We start from the raw sequence: 17213 nt of genomic DNA, 5'->3' as shown, positions 1-17213 counted from the left end.
GCAGAGGCTCCTCTGCTTCCCTCTCTTCTTTCTTGCTGGTGAGCTGATGTCCATCATCACGCTCCAGGGAAGCCATTCTAACAACTCTGGACCTCCTGCCTCTGGATATTGCACGAGAGAGAATTAGACTTCCATCTTCTTCTATTATTATAGCAGTCGAATGTGTGCTGTTCCCTCGCCCTCCAGTTCCTTGCTTTTGCAATTAAAATAAAATGTAAAGCCTTATCAAGGCCCACAAAACCCTGTGTGATCTTGCTGTTGACTAGCCCTCTAACTTCATGTCCTATCACCCTCTCTTTTGTTCTCTGTGCTTCAACCACGAAGAACACTTCTCCTCCTGGCTATGCTTACATGTCACCTCATCAGGGAGCTCTGCCTTGGCCCCCGATGAATCTCACACCTGATTTATTTTTCTACATCATCCTTATAGCTGCTTGGCATGTAACTGGTTATTACCTATCTCTGCCCTGCCCCACATGAATGTGATTTTCGTGAGAAGGGGACTTTGTGGTTGTGTTCACCATTTTAATTCTATGAAAAGCTTCTTCAAATATTTACTGGCTATATGAACAAACAAGCTTCTGTTTCCCAATCTGTAAAATAGGGATAGTAATTTCTGCCATAAGGGCTTGTGGTGAGAATGAGGGAACATAATGCCAATGGCTTCATGTGCTGTCTGACTCTTGGTAGATCCTCAGAAGACGTCAGCTAGCCAATTTAAGAGACTAGCTCTTGTGACTGCCTGCACAGATAGGTGTGTTCTAGAATTATGTTTTCCCATTTAAAACTGAAAGTTTGTTGGTTTCTTTCCCCCCATGAATCAGAGAAGTCCCTTTCAATTGATATTTTCTGTGTTATACTATCTCTTTGTTCATTCGTTTACTGCCTCCCAATCTCCCTCACATTTGTCTCCATTCCCCAACAATATCCTTTTATTGGCTCTGTCATTGATCCAGACATTTCTGAAACTGACAATGCTGTTTCTCATCATCACTATGAGCGTATCCAAGCCTGAAACTTTTAGAAACAAGAGACGTCCCCAAGTCGGCAACCTCAGGGGATGCTCCCTGCCGACCATCCCTTTCAAGTTGGTGGAGGAAAAGTGTATTGTGTCTAGTATTTCTCCAACTTGAACAGAGCTATGCTGATTTAGCACAAATTTCCCATAAAAAGCTGACCCCTAGGGAGCAAAGACTGAACTTGGAAAGTTTTATCCCAAAAGGAGAATTTGTCGTAAAGTTATGAGTGACTGAAATGTGAAGGGCTGGAGACGTTGGAGTGGGTTGAATGGCAACGGTTTTACAATGCCTGCGATTGCATTTCCTCCTGTGAATGCTTAGCTATTCCCCCACGTGCCACACTCCCTATGACCCTTGGCCAAAAGCATCATTACCCTGTTCACCCGCTGAAAAAGAAGATTAGGACTGTTACCAACAAAGCTACTTCCCATGGTAAAAAGAGGCTCTTGGATCAAGTTTTCTCTCTACGGTCACTGAAAATGACAATTCATTTCTTTCCCACTAGCCAAACGCTGTCTCCAGATGCACACATGTGGATTCCATTGAAGTCAAAGAGGCCCCAAACCCGTTTGAGGTCTCTTCTTGGTGACAAGAAAGTGGAGTTAGAAAGACAAGCTGCAGAGCAGGAGTGTGTGTGTGTGTGTGTGTGTGTGTGTGTGTGTGTGAGAGAGAGAGAGAGAGAGAGAGAGAGAGAGTTCTTACCAAAGTCTAAAACCCATTTTTAATCTTCATCATTTAAAAGCAGCCAATCTGATTATCCTGGGAATCCTCTGACATCTATGCTCCAGTGTAAGACCAAAGATGGTGGAAAAGTTCTTTTGACAGCCTCTGCCAAATTTATAAAACCATGAGATCTGCAGGTCAGAGAGTAGAAGGCACAGCTGCATACACAGGTTCTGAGGCCCCAGAACTGTGTTCAAATCCCCGTCCCATCACCTCTGGCTGTGTGCTCTTGAGCAGGTTCCTTAATTTCTCTAAGCTCTGGCTCTTGTGACATCCTGCATTTTGGTGACCTGTAAAATAGAGATTGACATATTGTAAATACCTAGCATGTAATAAATGCTCAAATGGTGGCCATTGTCATGTCAATAACAGGAGGCTAGAAGACATCAACACCAGCCCCATCACACACACGCGAACACGCTCAGACAACTAAGCCTCCCACGTGTGGTACACTCCTGTAAGGGCTGCTTTCTGGCCTCCAGGTCCTTCCCATTCACAGAGCTGGGCCCTCTCACTTCTAGCTCAGTGGAGACGTTTCTGGGGTGTCCCAAGAAAGTAGCTTGTGTAGTTCAGACTCAAGCCATCCTCAATACCTAGCCCCACTTGGAAGCAGAACTGGATTCTAATCTTTCTTCCATTCTTACTAGCCATGGTAAAGTTTGTTCATTTTGGCTTCAACATAACACATGATAATGGGTACTTATCTGCAATCTTCACAAGAATACAAAACTCAAGTAAAATAAAATGTAATAGAAACCCTCCTATTATTCTGTTCCTTTTCATGTGCAGTACTCTTTGTGGTTAAAATCTTCTGTGCAATGATTTGCTTAAAATCCGCCTCCTCCCCTAGACTGTAAGCTTCATGAGGCCTATTTTGCTCAATGTAGCACATCATAGCAGAGTGATAACCTCAGTGCCAGCCTTCAGTAAATATTTGCTGAATAAACACAAGATCGAGAATGAAAACGTACTTTGAAAACTGCAAGGCACATACTAATGTCAGGCACTATTATTATCATGAGCTATCATGCAAATACCAAGTGATTGGTTACTGGAGTGCCCTGTTCAACCAATTTATGTGTACTTAAAAGCTTTCCACTGTACAGTTTTTAGGCATATTGTTTCTACATAAATGAGTATGATGTTTGTTATTTCTATAGAAATTGATCACGGGGCCCTGGTTCGGGAGTATAAAATCCTGCATTTTATTCCTGCTTCTTTGGAAAAATAGATTTCTTTTTGGCTGGGCATGTGAGGGCTACCCATATTTTATCTTTACCCATTCATCAACTCATTCATCATTCATCGATTCATTCATACACTTAAGAACTATTTATTAAATTCCTGTTTTGTGCCAGGTACTGTATCCAAGTACAGAGAATACAACGGTAAATATGGCGGATGGCTCTCATACTCAGCTCACCGTCTACTGTGAGAGCCTAGCCCGTGGCTAACAGTGTGACACGAACAGTAATGGAGAGGTATGTGTGTACACAACAGGGACAGCGGGAGCTGCAGGGGAAAGCACTTTCTTTGGAATGGGTGAAGGGGTATAAGAAGCCTTACAGAGGAGTTGATGCTGGAACCCAGTCTTGTAGGAAGAGTTTGGGTTGTCCAGGTGAACTAGGTGAAGAAGGTGTATTTTCCTCAGTGGGAAGAGTGTGTGATTTGATGAATAAATGACAGGATAGCTACGGTCATAAAGGACATGAGCCTAAATGATCGACCACCTTGTATTTCAATTGTGTGAAAATTTGTGGATTTAGGTGGATGCAGTGAGCTCTTTTTTTTACCCCAGGGAGCCAAAAAGGACACCTCAAATCATGGAATTAGGAAGGAGGGCCTTAGCAAAGGAATGTCAAGGAGGGAGTTTTTAGGCAGACACTAGCCACTTGCCCACTTTCAGGAGGAGGATAAGAAAGAATCCCCAAGGCTGCCTCAACCAATTTGGAGATGTCAAAACATGACAGAGGACTTAATCTTCGAAGGTCACAGAGATGTTCCAAAGAATGGACGGAGTGATGGACATTTTCTTCCTCTCCAGGATTCACAAATGCACTTGGGTTCAAAGCAGGGGACATTGTTAAAGACAACATTATTCTTCCAGAAAGGCGAACCAGGTGCTTTGAAAGCCTCTGACTCCATTCTGAATGTAATCTATGCATTTAAAATCATTTTCTAAGCTGGGACAACGACACAACACAACACAAGCTACCATGAATAAAGTTGGGCTGCCTGGTCTAGCTGAGCTGAAAAGTGCTGGTGCAGGGTGTTTTCATTTAAAAATTCTTATTATTTTTTAAAGAATTCTTGTTATAAATAAAAAAAAATTATTATTCAAGTGCATGCTGAAACTGAATCATGCCATTCTTACATAATTTTTCATTGGATTGTTGCAACCCATAAAGAAATCCAATTAAATTTCCCTTGCAGGCACGGGCCTTCATTCAGGGGGCCTTGAAAAAGCCGGTTTGTTGTATTGTATGGCAGGTCGATGAATCGAGAAGCAGAGAGGGCCTGTCCCAGTTCTTGTCTCGTGTGACATGATGTGAAGAGAGTCTGCCAGCAATGTTTCAAAGAGCTGCATTATCAGACAACATAAAGGCCCTCCGTCCCTCCTTTCTGCCGCTGTACCACAGAGTATTCACACGCCATGTCTCCATCCCATGAACAGTTCTGAGCCCCGTACGGTTAACATACTGCTTTCTGGATCATGTGAGCACTCACCATCGTTATCCTAGACATCGGACCAAGGTTAAGAGGGGAGTGAGCCAGAGATAAGATAACGTTTTTGAAGATACTTGAAAGGGAATGTCCTGGAAACCAGACTACACAAACATTTGATTTCATTACCTAAAAAGAAGGCAGAAGCCAACGTGTCACCAAATTATATGATTTTACATTAATCTGTTTCTCGGTTGCTATCTGGGTTGTTTATGCATTTTCCTTCAGTGATTTATGTATCATGTGGGGTCTCAATTATTTCCAGACACACAGGATTTTTGTCTTTAGATACAAATTTTGCATGAGCGGACCCACATGCACACCTACTTTCCTCCCCCTTATCTTCTCTCTAGTGTAGAAAAAGCTCTTCTAAAGTTCTGTCATGTAACTGAGACTTCCTTTAAGATGTCAGCCATGTTGTAGAATTCAGTCTTCTTGCTTTCTATCATACCAGATGTGGAGAACTGAGGTCAGAGTCAAAACAAAGAGGAAAACACGCAGAGGCATGAGGGAGAAAGAGGCCACTCTGTATTCCTCACCAAACGTGCTATTTGGAAATCATTTTACATTTCTTCTCCCACTGTTTCTTTTGAGGGGGAGGGATTTGTTTTTGTGTTGCTTTTCGTGGTTATTTTTTAAGAAGTAGAAATTGCCTAATTCTTTTCTATCATCATTTATCAGTAAACGTGAGAAGCTTATTCCACTGCAGTGGGGGTTTTATAGGGACAAAGGGTCAACTCTGCCTCTCTCTCTCTCTCTCTCTCTCTTCTCTCTCCCTCTCTGTCTCTCAGATGGAGCAGGCATATCTCACAATCAAATTTTCAGAATAATTCACTTAGGTTTTTCTCAGTGCAAGGAATGCAGGCTTGTATTTGTCTTGCTTTAACACAAAGCAATGATTTGATTGGTGACAAGATACACAGGCAGATATAATTGTTTTATGTAAAAAGCATCTCATGGAGCAAAGCACGCATGAGTGTTGGCCTGCGTTTAATAATTGGGAAGCCACGCTATGGTTTTCTAGATCTGGTGCTTGCAAATTATTTATGTCAGAAATGTTTCTTTCAAGTTGAAGTTCCAAAGTGAGCACCAGTGATTACCATCCTTCTGACTATCACCCAGAAGGCCCCAGTAGATGAGTAAAACTGGGGCCAACATAGCCCAGGGAGGATATAGAGCAGTCTCTCTTTTTGTTTCAGGTTTCTGAATTTCCCACAGAAAGTATCCTTTTTTTTTTTTTTTTAAATACAGTTCTCTGAACCTGAAAGTATCCAAGTGAAATATAGTAGGAAAAGCCTCTCACATGCAAACCTTATGTAACTCGGATGTCTGTCTGTCTGTCTCTGTGAGGGTGTGCATGCGTGTGGCTTCCCTTTAGAGGACCGCCAAAGTGTCCTTTAGATCACAGGTAAACCCTCCTCACACATCAAGTCCTAATTGGACCCAGACCGTCTCCCACAGACTGACCCAGGGTCCTCGAGAAATCAGTCCTGAAGAACTATCAAATTTGCCCAGCCCTCAAGGGTCACAACTGCAAATAAGCCTTTCGCTGAATTTGGCCCATGCTCTGGGTTTTCAGTGAAACTCGAGCTCAGGGAAGAGCTCTTAAGTTCAAATTTAGCAATGAATGTTTCCTCCAAGATGCTTACAGTTTGGTTCTTCTCACCAGGACCCCAAGACATGCATGTGTGCGCACGCGCGCACACACACACACACACACACACACACTGGCCCCAGAGTTACAATTTCACTAGGAAGGATAGCTTCAAAAGGAATTGGGTTTCAATGACTCTGTCTTATCCTTGAAAAGAACCGTAATGACCATTAACCAAATCATTTCCCTCAGAAAAACAAGTCACATTCTGAGAGCTTATTAGAGGCTTAAAAAATAGATAAAGGTTCAAATGTTGTTGTTCTTTATAAGGGGAGGTTTCATTTTCATCATATAGCATTTATAAAATGCCCACCCATTTGTAGGGGAAATGGAGCAGAACGTAGAATTAAAAAAAAAAAAACCTCCTGTCTTTTCTGCACATGTATAGTGGGACCTAGAAAAAAATGAGAAACTCTGGGGAATGTGGCCAAATAACTCATGCATTGGAAGATTAACTCCATGTCTAATCAAGCCACTAATTTGTTCTGAGGAATCTATCTGCACCTCATTTTGCCATTTGTAAACCAGAGCTCCTCATCATTGTGAAAGAAAATTAAATTACCCCAAATACCTGGAGCCATAGAAAGAGTAGACAAGGTTAAGTAAAGACAACAGCTGACATTAAGGACTTGGCATACTGAAAAGCCACGAGGCTGGGAAGTCACACACCCCAAGGGCAGGTATTAGGGAAATAGGTAAATTAAGGAAACTTCAATATGCAAAAGCTGAGGGAACTGGAAGAATGAAAAGACCGTCTGCACTGGGTGTTGAGAGAAGTCACCAACATCCCTCTGACGGGCAGAATGGTCACAGCAAAGGAAATGGAATTTCAGAAAATCTTTGATGAGTAAAAGAGGAAGCTGGGAAAACTGTGAGGAATACAAAGGCAATTCTAGAACAGGACTAGAAAAAGAGAAAGTGGGAATGCCCTTTTCTTGGGGGGGGAAGAGAAGGGGAGTAGACAATTAGGAAGTTCTTAAAGACTTTGAAGTTGATAGTAGGAGACCTGTTTCCTCTCTAGGCCTGAAGGAGGAAGAATTGGGGATTAGGTTGGTTTTGGTGGGGGGAATGTGTCAAAAAAAAAAACCCCTATGTTTCCAAGGCTTGTAAAAGGTTTGAGAGACAAAATGCCGAAGAAATAGACAGACATCATTGAACTAAAACATCAAATAAGGGATAGAGCCATGGGTTCCTCTTCCACAAGTTCTAATAAATGCTCACAAGGAACCAAAAATGGCTTAGAAACACATACACACAACAACAACAACAACAACAATAACAACAACAATTCCAAACCAGACCACTTCTCCAAAGGAGCCCAAGTAAATACCACCCAAGAGACGGCAGGGCCTGCCAAGTAGTGACCAAACATTATAAGCAAAATTAGCCAATTAATGGGCTATCCTGTCTCATGGCTGGATCACTGTGCTTGCTGCTGCAGCACGAGCCTAGTCTTGGACCTGCAGACCTGTCCCCTGCTGTCCCTGGGCAGGCCCTCCACCAGGTGAGCGACAGAAGGGTGGTGGGGCAAGAGGGCTGGCCAGATGGCTGAGCTGTGAGGAGCTGTGCTAAGCTTTTTCTTTGCAAGTAACTCTCACCACACGCGCTCTGTAACCTTCCGGAAGTGACTCCTGATCTGTAGATAAGCTGCCAGGTGTTACCCGAATGGGTGATTTTAACGTGATGTCTCTCTTTTTCCCCCACGCAGAAACCAGTTTTGGAAAAATTTTCCAAAAATGAACCGAGACCTGAAATGCTTTGGGTTACTACGGCAACATTTTCTTTTGAGGAATTGCAAGTGTTTGAGGGATCTTTTTATTCATCTTTACAACACAGCTGACAAATGACCATCAGGAAGATGAACGTTGTCCCCATCTTACCAACGAGGAGAAACTGGGTGGAGAAGTATTAAATAAGCAGCCTGCGTATATCCAGAAAGCTAATAATGGACTCCTGATTTCAATTACAAACTGGATAGTGGATTCTAACTGTGTACTTTGGGCTCCGTTAAAGAATGCTTTTAAGAGGAAAGAGGCAAAAACACTTTACCCCTAAATTAAGACAAGTAGAGCTGTTTGTTTTATATATGGCAGATAGAATAAAAATCCTGCCTTTTGTGACATCCATAATGTGACTGATGTCAGAGCCCAAATCAGTGCTGTTTCCAAACAGAAAGTCATTATCATAATAATATCATTTGTAAAATTAATCAAAATAGTCTGATTAAATTCAAGAAATATGTATCACATGATCTTTTTTTTTTTTTTTTTTTTTTTTGCCAGACACTGGGCTAGACTTTTTAGAGACTGAATCTTATCCTTAAAGGGAGGCATTATTCCCACATTTTATACATGAGGAAGTCAAGAAAGCAAAGGCTTATGAAGATGTAATTGGAAGAATAACTAACTTCCTGTTCCAGTTCCTGCCTCCCACCCAGAGCTGGGGAGGAGCAGAAGACCCAGTTCAAAACCCTGGTTTGGCCATGAGAAGCTTTTCCCAAGAGGCTCTGTGAAGAGAAAGGAACAACTTCACATGAAGAAAATCAAGGAGTTTGGAGCTGAGATGAGAAGTTAGTGAATGGCGGCTGCTGGTAGAGTGAACAGCAATGGGGGGAAGCAAGGAGGGCAGAGGTTGGGAAGAGGACAAAATCATTGCTCACTCAACTTTTCTACTACCATTACCACCCAAAACACCACCATCACTCTCTGCAGACGCACGTGAAGGAGGTGATCCCTTCAGAGCAGGAGAACTTCACCCCTCGAGCTGTGTAGAGACCCTTCAGTCAGTGGGGAAGGCATGGAATCCCGCCTTTGGAAACTCAGGAGCAAATTGGGGCTCCATGATGCCTAAGGACACAGCACGTGAATGGTGGAACCTGTACAACAATCCAGAAAGGGCAGGTTCCATCTGCCATAGAAATACAGAAGCTACACACTTAACTCAATTCAAGGAATGAGCCACTCAACTAAATGTGAACTTCGCTGAGGTTGTTAAAAGCCAGACAAACAAGGAGCCAGAAGCTTCTCATCCAAGTCTCATGCATTGTTTCCTTTGAAAGAGTCCTTCCCTTAAACACAGGCCTCTTTCCTGACTAAATATGTCATTTCAGCCCTGCTCATTCTGCTTGTTACCACGATGGTGCTAATTCGAGCATGGCTCACTTCAAAGTTGACACTGATCCTCCTCATAAGCAATTGTTTTTCAGCCAGACCCATCAGTGGCTCCCGTCAGCCCCTTTCAAGCATGGCGCCAGCTTTTCAAAATGTTGACAAGAGTTCCCCTCTGTTGCTTAGGACAAGCCATGGTTGTCCTTTTCAGAGCATGTAATTGTCTCCTGCAGAGAGCGGACCCCCTACCCCACAGGCCCAGCCACCTGTCTTTCCCATTGCAGCAACTGGTAGCTCAGACTCGGGCAAATGCTAGGGGAAGTTGGAACTGTTTTAGACAAGGGAGCCAGAATACAGTTATGAACCAGAATAACAACAGGACTAATTGGTGGAATCCATTGGAATCTTTAAACTGCTGCCCTGGAGTATAAGACCATAGAACTAGAAGGGCTTCCTTTTCCGTTTCTGAGGGGCACCAACTTGTGCTACCCCAATGGCAATCCTATCCCTTTTTAAAGCAATGATTCTCCAACTCTAAGTTTCTTCTGGGGAACAAAATGTAAATTTCTGGGCTTCATCCCCAGATGAGTAAGTCTGGGGAGAAGCCCAGGGAACCTCATGTTTAACAAGCTCCCTGGTGATTCAGATGTAGGTGGCCTTGAACTACACTGTGAAATACTGCTCGAGAGTCTTAAGCAAACAAAAGTTCTCTACCTCCCCTTAGAACTCATCTGGGGATTTCAAAAGCTTCAGAAAATTCTTCCTTATATTTTTTCCCTTGGGTTTTGGGACTTACAATGATAGTCATTGAAAATAAAACAAACGCATTTCTCTGAGTCAAAGGACAACAAGAGCCAGGTGTGTCTGCCCCTCCTCCCTTCCCCAACTCTTCCCATCCCTATTTCCTCACAGGTACATGTTCTGATGGGCTTTTCCTACAAGGACTAGAGGACCTGCAGCCATCAGGATGCAGAAAGGAATGTTTGTAGTTTCAGTTACCCAGTTGGGAGAGGACGGACCTGGGATTGAGTGACCCATGACCCAGACCCAACCTGGGGAACAGCCTGCAGTTATCATGGCCACTGAGCTGTAACATGCCTCTCTGCTACCTCAGGCTCCCCACCTCCACTTTGTGGGGTCAGTCTCAAATATTTAGGATCAACCTTGCCCTCCCACCCCCCATTTTCCATCCTCCATACTCCCAAACTCCCCTGGACATCAGCACTGACTTGGACAACAGTCTCAGCACCCCATTGGACAAGGACGGGGTTGCACCAGTCATTAATGCCATTCACCAGTATTTCCAGTTCTCTGTCCTCTACCTACCTACTCTGTAGGTAATGCTTTCTATTGTATAGGGGCTGTGAAATTACTTCTGACCAATGTAAGTGGAATTTATGTGGGTCGCTTCTGGGATAGATCATTTAATTACCAGTGCACAATACCCTGGGATCCTCTTTTCTCTCAGGCAAGGTGACAGGCAACATTTGAGATGGTGACCACACTGTCAGCCTGGGTCCCTGAATGACCCTCTTGCTGAGCCTCTTGCTGGTATGCAATGAATATATAGTATGAGCAAGAAACGAACCTTCATGGTTTTAAGTCACTGAGCTTTGTGACTCAAAGGGATTATTTGTTTCCATGACATCACTTAGCTTGCCCTGACCATGTATGGTCTTTGTGCCATTTTCAGCTCTTGCTTACCCCCTTCTCCAGGTGTTGAGTCCTTTCCTTTTATCCCCGGCTATCAGCCAAAGCACTTCCATGAATCAACAAATAGACAATTTGGCCAGAGTAAGAGTGCAGCCCTCTGTGCCTTGGGGTCGTGCTTCTCCCCACTTTTCACTTTGGCACCGTTGCTTAATTCAGTATCACCTGCACTTTTAGACCCTTGGGATTGCTGACTCTCCAACTAGGTGAATCTCCTCCAGCTTGCACCTAAACCCCTCTGCCAGGTCACACTTCTTTCTCTCCCTCCCGGTTAGTGTGGCTGCCCTGTGTGATCAAAGCTTTCTCATAGCCTATTCTCACAATGACAAGGCTGGTGGAAATCTTCATAGTTTCTAGAAACATCTTCATCACTAAAAGTTTGTGCCCAGAGTTGGGAAATTATTACAAGTAGATCCAACCACGCTGCCAATATTTTTCATAATGATGATAATATAACTGCCAGAAATAATTCATTTCCAGCAGTTGCCTTGTCTACCTTGTGTTCCTATTCTTAAGGACAGTTGGCAAGTAACCCTCCTCTGCCGCAGGCTTTGGCAGCTCACGTGACTATCTGGTTTTGCAACGATGACAAATGAAATTACTGCAGGTCCTGGAGCCTTCATCCCTGGAAACCATCAACTGGATGACAGCTCCTTCTATTTGGCTTGTAACAAGCTCTTTCAGGCAACTAATCACCATACAGGGTCTTCCATCCAGAATGCAGAGTTTCTTAATCTTATTTTGAAGAATTAATTGCGCGACCTCAGCACTGGGATTGTATTTCATCAGGAATTCCAAAATTGTAACTCAGTGTAAAAGAATAATTGTAATCCCAAAGACACAATGATATGAAAAAGGAAAAATCTAAAGGAGTGACATGCTTAAAAGTAAAGTGAAATTTCAGAGCATATAAGAGGATAAACAAACAATTTCCCATGTACATTTTGTCACAATTACGATAAGGAGGACAGATTTAGTTGAGTTAACAGCAAGTGGTTTTGCTGGAGAGATAAGACCATTTTTATTCCTTTTTCTAGGACTTTCCTCTTGCCCCTGCACTTTTGCAGCTTTGCACTAAGAGGATGTTCAATTAATACGTAATGAACTTGAAATGACCTCATGCCTAGATGTTTTATACTTAGTATGTGTGTCATGTGTGATGTGTGCGGGGGGCAATGTAGGTGTGTGTACCTGGAAAAATATGTATGGAGAGAGATATAAAGATATGTGAACACTAAATATAAGGTGTTCATTCATTTCTCCTATAAATATTTATTGAATACCTACCATGTGCTTGGCAGTAGTCTAGGAATGCAGACAAAGTTACTAACCATCTATATTTGGGTGAAGGAGACAGAAAATAAACAATAAAAAATATTAGTGTTATAAAGAAAAGTAACATGAGAGAATGGAGAATGATAGACAAGGTGTTATACGGTGGTTAAGAAAGCCTCTTTGAGCAGAAATACGAATCAATAAAGACTTAGATATGTGGCTGTTGGTGCAGAAAACATTCCAGGGAGCTAAGACAGCAAGTGAAAAGGCCCTGAGGCAGGATCTGTTTTGTGTATTAGAGAAACAAATATGCCTGTGTGGTTAGAACAGAGTGAAGGACAAGCAATGTTAGGAGGTGAAACTGTGGAAGTAGGGAAGGGCCAGAGTTCGTAGGGCCTTTTATGTCATGATGAGGACTTTGAATTTTGTTCTGAGAGTGAAGGGAAGGCATTAGAAGATTCTGATCAAGAGAATGACATGATTTGATTTAAGTTTTGAAGATATTTTCTGCTGCTGCAGTGTAAAGAAATAGGCCGCGAGTTACTAGGACCGGTTACACCTGATTGTATTGACTTCCATTCTTCATGATTGAGATTACATTTGGACTTCTATTTCAAGGCAGGATGATCACCCAAGTCCTGCATGTTTGATTTTTCAAATGGATTCCTGCATTTGTGTAACCACCCTTTCCTCTCAGAATCTCACCATGGAAATCCTGCAATAAAATCAAAGAGCCAGGACACCAAAATCACTCCATATGGATGTGAGAAACATAAGGTGGAGGAGGTGGGGGAGAATCCAAACTAACAGACTCCAAGACCAGTGACTTCGTCCCATAACACGGAGAATCAAGCATGAACTGCAACACCTACTCCGAGAGATGTTGCTTATTCTTACATATTGTGAGGTATCATAGAGATTGTTCTATTTTCATCAAGGAAATGAAGGCAGAAAGATAGAAGGAAGGAAGAGACCTGAGAAATATGCAATCGATATCCACCAGAGAATAGCCTTCTTTCCAAATGCCAGTGGAAATATGAGTTTCCTGCAATCCTGCAGAGGAGCCCATGTGTTGTGGGGTTGGAAAATTTGGTGCCCTGGCTCATGTGTCATCTTTCTTGCTCACACCATTTGCTTTAGAAAATAGTTGTTTTAAAAGACACTTTCATTTTTCTTGTACATTTTCCACTGACATAAGTAGAGAGAATACACGTAACTTAAGTTCTGCAGTGGTTCTTTACGTGGCAAAATATTCCTTCATGTTGGAACCAACCCATGGCAACAAGAGACAGGTGGCCACCAACAGGAGTCCTTCAACTCTTCTGTGTTGGTCTTGCTGTTAAGTAGTGTCCCCTGGAGAGTGGATCTGGTGCTTAGAGGGGTTCTCTTGGAGACATCATTATTGGGATAAAATGCTATTTAATCGGTTCTCTGATAAAGAAAATAGAATGAAGCCCAGGTTTTTATGCAGAGCGTGAGACCGACCTATTGACTTATTCAGCCCTAAGCAGCGACGTTGAGAGGCCCACACCGCACCATCTCTGATTTCATGTCCCTGCCCATAATGAAGTTCTGTCTCTCGTTGTAATCTGACCATCTTGGCTCAAGTTGAGAAACACCTGTGGTATTTGAATCTCATGGAGCCAGTGGCTCCTAAAACTCTGAAACCTGAGAAGCAACATCTGTCTGCCTTTCTCCTCTTCCAGCAACCAGTCTGTGGCACTACCAGGGAGTAAATGCTGAATAAGGCTGGTGGCTAGTGCTGAACAGGAGAGACCCGGAAAAGCATTAAATACTGAGCCTTCAGCATGTGGGGCTATCTGGCCGAGCCGGCTTGACTTTCCCCCTCACACAATGGAAAGGAAATTTATTAGGCAAATTCTTCCACGGCAGGAATAGTGCAAGAGTCTGAACAATTGGTGCATACTTGACTTTCGGTCAGCAACATGCCAGGATCATGATTTGAGATGGCCAGAACTATTTGTCTTATGCTTATGTACAGTCTGAGGGACATCAGCTAAGAGGAATTAGTGTGTTCATTTTGCTGACCCTTTTTGTCCGGTTCAACACAGAAGGCTGGCCTAGAGACTAAAGGGAGAAGGGGCCTTGGCAAACAGAGCACAGAGCTGATGACATCTTTCTTGCCTCATTTTCTTGGGTTCTTCACCCTTCTCCAGGGGGCCTGAAGCAAGAAAACTTTTACTTTCTAATTCAAACTCATCATCTCTTAAGGCTCTACATGGGAATCTAAATTTCTCTTCCTTTTCTCCTTTGCTTTTATGAGTTAGAAGGATGCCTGTGTTTCCAAGCACAGGCAGGACAGTAATGGAGTCTTGGCCCATTGATAGTGAAGGTAGGAGGTTCTGGTTCTTTTAAAGTTGGTGGGCACCCCAGCTTCCAATCCCTGGGAACACAGCCACTCAGCCAACTACCCTGATTGGTTTGGGAATGTAGAAGTCCCAAATCCAATTGGATCCCCTTTGGAATTCATAAGTAAGTGAACTTTGGGGAAGGGTGTCAGAAAGGCAATAATCTGAGAATAAAAGTGCTTTTGGAGGGTAATATAAAAGAGCAGAGAAACCATAAGTGTGCCAGGCATTGCCCTTAGTGCTGGGTGTACCCATTGATGCCAGTCAGATGTTGGTGCTTGTGATGGGGAAGGTTGAAAAGTGCTGACCCAGGAAGCAAACCGTGAGCAAGCAGATGCTCCCCAAGTAGGTGAATGATGGAATGAGCAATAGGTTCACTGACTGTTATTTAACATACTACCCCTCCCAAGTGTGCATTTTTGTTTTTGTTTATAAATGTTTATTTATTTTTGAGAGAGACAGAGTGAGTAAGGGAGGGGCAAAGAGAGAGGTGACAGAGGATCCAAAGCGGATTCTGCACTGACAGCAGTGAGCCCGAGGCGGGGCTCGAACTCACAAACCATGAGATCCTGACCTGAGCCAAAGTCACACCCTTAAGTGACTGAGCCGGCCAGGCGTTTGTTTTTAAATGGAGTCTCTGGGAGTGAAGCTGTGGGGGGGGGGGGGGGGGGGGGGGGGGGGGGGGGCAGCGGCTCAGAGTGGTCTCCAGAGTCAGGTCATCCTGAATCTGAGTCCTGGCTCTGTCACCACTGGTGGTATTATTTTTGGCAACATGTTAGCTTTCTTCAGTCTCAGCTTCCTGGCCTGCAAATAGGGACCATGCTAGTACCTGCTTCACAGGATTGTTGTAAGGATCAAAGGCACCAAAGCATAGGTGATGCTTATATGACACATTTTATATGTGTCAGCTTGGCTAGGCTATAATGCCCAGGTGCTTGGCCAAACATCAATCTAGATGTTGCTGTGAAAGTATTTTCTAGATGCGATTAACATTTAAATCAGTAGACTTTGAGTAAAGCAGATTACCCTCCAGAAGTTAAGTGGGCTTCATCCAGTCAGTTGAAGTCCTTAAGGGAAAAGACTGACGTCCCCCAGAGAGGAAGGAATTATGCCTCCAGACCATCTTTGGACTTAAGACTACAACAGCAACTCTTCCCTGGGTCTCTGGCCTACCAACCTGTCCTGCAGATTTCTGACTTGCCAGGCCCTGCAATGGCATGAGCCAATTCCTTAAAATAAGTCTCTCTCTCTCCCTCTCTCTCTCTCTCTCTCTCTCTCTCTGGACGAATAGATAGGTCTTGTATTAGTTCCATTTCTCTGGAGGATTCTGACTAATACAGCATGTTCACAGTACCGAGCACAGCTCTCAGCACACTACGTGCTTGATAAAAGCTAATTCCCGAGATGATGAAGTTTTGTACCCCAGGACCTGTGGGTGCTTGTGGGAAAGTTATTAGGGGCTGGGGACCAGGGAGAACAAAAGCCCTGCACATCAGCCCTGCAGCATACGATTTAGGTAGCAGCAGCTCTGAGAGAGGTGTTGGCCCGACACCTGCTATTCTGAGGGACAGAAGGCTGAGCCTCTCGTCCTGGGACCCGTCTGGGTCCTCCTCCACCATCCTCACAGCCCCTCAGCCCTCACCAGGGAGACGATCTGCAACTCAAGCTCTTTGGCAGCTGTGCCTGTGGATGCTGGCTTCTCACTCCCCATCCCCGCAGCCCGGCCCACAGATGTTTTCTCCTGGCCTTTCTTCTTTTAGACCTTGTTTCCTCTTCTGACCCAAACTCCCGGCGAGGCTTTTTGGTTAGCTATGTTTTTCCTCCAGAGCCTCTTTGACTCTGTTATCATCACTAAATCATCTGAATCATCAGCTCAGTATGGAGCCACTGACACAGGAGAGAGACCCCCAGCTCACCCTTCTCCCCCCTCTTTCCTCTGGGTGGCTATTACAGGTGGCAAGTAGGAGGGAAGTGGACCCTACAGCACTGAAACGCCTGTTGTTCGCTGTCCCCAAGCCCAGAAAAGCCACATTTTCCTCCCGGCCTGCCCTTCCCCGGCCTCACCTGCCTTGGACTCTCCTTCACTTTCCGCTTGCACCTCCAAGGACAGGCCTTGTCAGGCTCCCTCAGGGCCTCATTTCCAGGAGCTGGAAGACAGAAGGAAGCTACAGATACTTGATAATTCAGCTGGGGTCTCTTAAGGAGTCTGTGGTCTGCAATGACTGTGGCTCCTGTACCATAGGTCAAGTATGTGATGGCTGTGGGCACCTTCAGAGGCCACTTACAGAGAACCATATTTTGATGGGCTTTAGCAGCCTCCCTAGGCCTTGCACTGCTTTGAGAGAGTCAGCAGCTAATGGCCAGAGAAGAAGAGTCCTAATTAAGGCCACCCAATGAACTGGGAGCCAGATTGGAGCTCGAACGTGGGTCTTCTGATTCTAGCCCAGTGCTCCGGCGCTTTCTTTCTTCAGATTGCCTGGAATAGGTGTTGCAGGAGACGGTAGTCACCTTGGCAATGATGTATCTGGGTGCTGTATCTGAGGGTTGTTGATAGGTTGATTCAAACTGTGTTCGTTCACAGGAGGGCCCAGGATTCCTAGGCAGCTTGTGGAACTCATAGAGAGAAGGAGAA

The 17213-nt window shown here is 44.1% G+C and overlaps 1 long non-coding RNA gene across 1 annotated transcript; it reads right to left on the bottom strand.

Annotated features, from left to right (window-relative positions):
- Positions 1–1721: 1721 nt before the first annotated feature.
- LOC125922541 (uncharacterized) lies at positions 1722–10762 on the bottom strand. Its single transcript, XR_007457762.1, has 2 exons — positions 10660–10762; positions 1722–2032 (listed from the first exon to the last, which is right to left on the bottom strand). It is a non-coding gene; the product is annotated as an uncharacterized LOC125922541 (long non-coding RNA).
- Between the last annotated feature and the right edge of the window lie 6451 nt (positions 10763–17213).

This window comes from Panthera uncia, chromosome D4 (assembly GCF_023721935.1).
Source record: "Panthera uncia isolate 11264 chromosome D4, Puncia_PCG_1.0, whole genome shotgun sequence".
NCBI classification, from domain to species: Eukaryota; Metazoa; Chordata; class Mammalia; order Carnivora; family Felidae; genus Panthera; species Panthera uncia.
The sequence above is the reverse complement of the archived record's forward strand: the minus strand, read 5'-3'. Positions and strand labels throughout refer to the sequence as shown.